The following is a 4,700-nucleotide window of genomic DNA, read 5'->3' as shown; positions in this document are numbered from 1 at the left end:
CCATTGTGACGAATATGTCAATGGTGCATTGTGTAAACAAACAACGACCATAAATGTCCCAACCGCGAGTATAGGTACTCTTGTAGAATTTATATATATATATATATTATTACATATACCTAAGAATAGTATAGTACTTTAGTAAACACAATCACTCTAACGCCCTCGCCTATACATATAATATACACATCGTATTTACTACGTACACTCTTAATATTATATAAATGTATTATTGTTCTGTTTCACTGTTTATAAATAACGCTTACAATTTATTATTATCAAAGTATCATGTGCGAGTAAACGACGTACCTACTATAGATAGGTTTCCACCTGGATTGACAACAAGAAAATGTGACGCTGAAACCCGCCACCACCCGCTATTTTTCTTGTAGAGTTAAGAGGACGTTATACCCATTACCGCGTGTGTTTTTTCCGTCTTACAAGTGCATAACATAGCAGATTTTACGCTCAGCAGAACACGTGTAGCTCCGTTAATTTAAAAATTAGAGTAAGTTGACCTCTTATAAAATCTAAAGATAAGATTATAATCTAGGCAACCTCATAGGCTTTTTATTATATTTTAATTTTAACGCGAGTTATGAGTATTTTAAAATTGTAAATTTTTTATACATCTTAAAATACTCCTCATATAAAACTCCTCATATAGATGTGTCAGCTCATCAACGCCGTGGTTCCAGTTCCTGCAGCAGGAATTAATTTTTTTACTTCAACTTTTTTTAGAAATTGATTACCTACCCAAACAGTAATAATTTTAATTGTAACATCACGACATTTGAAATTCATATCTTAAATCTTACATTCCGCATTTGTAAGCTTAAATGTTTGATTCTGGGTGCTGTTATGACAAGTTTGTTTCTTCATGTCAGCGAATATAGTAGGTACAGCGTATAATATAGTCCATACAGCTTATTCTCGCGTCAAAAATCTGACGACGGTTCGACGCTACATAATCGTATACGATGTATACCAAATACGTAAAACGTTCTGGCCTTCTGGGGACGGCCACAAAGTATAAGCTGTGTAGAGTTTTACGAGCGAGTGATAGAATGATTATGATAAAAAGATGCAACAGCGACGTTGTCTTCATATCGAATAACAATTGATGTATATAATTTATAGTTATATATATATTATATATTATATATTGTGTGTGTGCAGAGAGGAACAGATCTGCTGCATTCGATCAGCAATGCAGTACGCTTAACAATATACGTCAAATGTACACTGTTGGTACACGAATATTATAATAGGTATACCATAATATAAAATAGTCCTACTATAAAGCAGTGACGTCGGTCGGTGAGGTAGTGGAGGGTCAGAGAGTTTTGTGGTCGGAGGGTGTTGGAAATTAGCTTTCCATTCACGAGCAGAAGCCGAGACGGTGTGCAAATTGTTTAAACGGCCGTCGCCGCCGCTTTTGACCTCGTCCAAACAGCGCAGTCACGTCACCGCAGACGAACGATATCCATACGGTTGTTTTTGACACCTATACACGGTCTAAAAACTATCCAAATGTATCTCATCGTTAACAAGAAAATCTCTGTTTACATGCTCTCTCCAGATTCTGATATACAAAAATAATACTGCAAAATAAAGTGCACACAGGTATCTTTAGTATTATACATTTATATTTATTATTATGTTTTACAGTGCGGGAATGACGTGCTTCACAAATTGCGTAGGTATGCCGCTTAATAAAATGATTGCATTAATCACAGTGGCGTACCAAGACTTTTAAATGGTGGTAGCCAAATATGGTAAATGAAAGTTGGGTACCTACCATAACAAATTTTCTTTCATTTGAAATATTACAATATAATAGGATATTAATATGCTATAAAATCGCAAGGCTGCAGGTCATTCACAAATCACAAGTCAACAAGTTAAATAACTTCCAAATTAAAGAGTTACATTTTGTTTTATGATATGCAGTTATAAATCAATTGATTTAATATATAGTCACATTAAATTATTTTTACTAGTATAAACTATACCTATAGTTTATATAGATTAAAACTTCATTTTTTTTTTGAAAAAATCATTGTTCTTCTCAAAAAAATAAATAATAATAATTGGAAATATAATTTTTAATAAAATAACTTGTCCTGACTAACTGATTCACTATGAAAATCCGAAGCTAGAAGTACCTTTGTAATTTAGTCAGTAGTTTCGAATTACGATAACTCACTAAGCAAAATTTTTCCGAAATTTCTATTTTAAAGAAATAAAGAATACATTTCTATTTTAAACCTCTTAAAGGTGGACATTTAAACGTTTTTTTTTTTTTGTTTATAAATGGTTGCCATTGGTTTCAGATTATAATGGTAATAATAGAAATTAATATATTTTTTTTTTTTTTTGTATATAAAATATAAATGTTTGCCATTGTTTACTCAGGGAAGTCTTGACGAAAATCTCCGAGATTGTTTTTAGAGATAGAAAATTGTAGAACGTAGAGAGTAGATAAGAAGTTCAGATTAGGTACGTTAAAAAATATAACAAGTGCTAAATGCAATCCAAGACTTGCAGTTGTCTATCAAGGTCGAATTATTTCACTAAAACTAAGGTACACTTACAACGAGATACGCCTATATAGAGTTGCATTTTATATTTTTTCATTTTTTCCCGGGTGAAGTACGTACAAGTAAACATCAAAGGTCTAAGAAAGGATGAAGGTCATACAAATCATCAGTTTTTGACCAATTTTGATAAAATGTTTGTCATATTTAGCTAGATCCACGTATCCACATGGATAAAGCCAGGTTATTCAGCTAGTTATTTATAATGTTATATGTATTGTAAAATATAATTTTAAATTGTCGGGGTTGAATGCACTAAGAATTAAGAATATTAAGATTTCATTAAGGATCATTATAACGTAGGTATATAAATAGGTACTAGGTACTTAATATACATTTCCACAGAAAATTATAATCTCGCCTAAACACATTAATTTAAAATCTATAAATAAAAACAATACCACATAAATCAGTTTAACGCTTAAAGTAACGTTGGTATCATGATCTCTTCAAAAATAAACTAAAATCCAAATAATTAATATTTTCTATTAATCACGGTGGCCTTTCTTACTGTTATTTTGTTCAGCGTATTTAAAAAGAAATGGATTATTTCATGGCAGAATGTCACATCATAATTTACCTGTCCATCTCAATTAGGGGATAATATTATGTCCTACTTGGATATAGCTGGTTTGAGTGCAGTGTATCTATATATTATAGGATTGTTAGAAATTATACCTATACTGCTGTATCCTTATTGCGCCCTTACTGTATTATCAAAGTTGATAAATAAATATTATTAATTGAATACTCACAGCCGTACTCACAATAGGACATAGATACAGTCTGACTTATAGACTTTAGTAAGGTTTTTTTTTTAAATTTTCAAGGATTGAGTGATCTTTGATCCACTTTCTATATGTACAATATACTATATATATATATAGTTATACACTGATGGTATTTTCTCGTGCAGTCATTTGATATAATATTTTAAATGCGCGTTACAATATTAGTGTATTATTATATTAGTTGTGCCTACACATATAGCGTGTATTCAATGCGGCATTTCAATGTATAGACTGGGCGTTTATATATTATGCTAATAACTAATAAGCAACAAATGGGATTCTGTTTAAAACGCAAGTGCAGTGTAGTAACACATTACATATTTACGTATAGCTATCCATTCGTTGGTGTTTCAATCGGAGACACTAAATACCTATATAATGCGTATTACAAGAGAAATTCAATAATTATATACGCTGCACTGCATTAAAGTCACTTTTCATCGATATTCGTACAGCCTATTTTCTATTTTATTATATACAGAAACGAGTTCCTGAACAGCCGCACCCGTCACCGACGCCTTGTTATATGCCTGTACAAAAGCTTCACGCATAATGCCTCTTAATATTTATTACACTATAATTTTGGTTTCGTCTCACCCTATATTTGTATAAAAAACCAAAATACTTCAAAAAGTAATGTGCGTTTAAACGTTTAATTGTTTGTTAATTAATCACTAATTAATAACTTTAACATATATTGTCGGATATTATATGATTTATACAATGTTATACTATTGACCAGCGGTTCACAACTTTTGTAAATCCACGTACCACCTGTAAAGTTTGAAAATTTTCATATATCTTTTGATCAGTTAACGTCTTTGCATATGAACCTATACGTTATTTTACATATTATATGGAATTGTATTTTATTAGGAACTACGTAAAACGATGATAATATATTCAGCATTTAAGGGGATTGGTAGTGGTGATTTCCTGTCTTTGTCTAACACACGCGCAACATAAGAATTTAGACGTGTTTTTTGTCAAACGTACCGATTGATATAGTGAAGAGATAAAAGTTCTTAAAATAGATTTGAATTTGTCATCAAGTCTACTTGAGATTGATCAGTCCATATATTTTATATTATCCCCAAAATCCTAAAATTATTGTATTATTAAAGAGTTATTAAAAAAAATTTCATATTTCATTTTTTGGAGAAGTGTAAATCAAAAAAAGGTGGGTAAGTGGATGTCGCTCTGCTGTACAGCAGGTTACGAGTGGGACACTGTATAATGGATAGAATTAAATTTGAATTCAATGATATAATATCACTGTATAAGAAAAACGATTCTGAGCGGAGACGGT

The sequence above is a fragment of the Acyrthosiphon pisum genome, chromosome A2 (assembly GCF_005508785.2).
Source record: "Acyrthosiphon pisum isolate AL4f chromosome A2, pea_aphid_22Mar2018_4r6ur, whole genome shotgun sequence".
NCBI classification, from domain to species: Eukaryota; Metazoa; Arthropoda; class Insecta; order Hemiptera; family Aphididae; genus Acyrthosiphon; species Acyrthosiphon pisum.
This window is presented reverse-complemented; position numbering follows the sequence as displayed.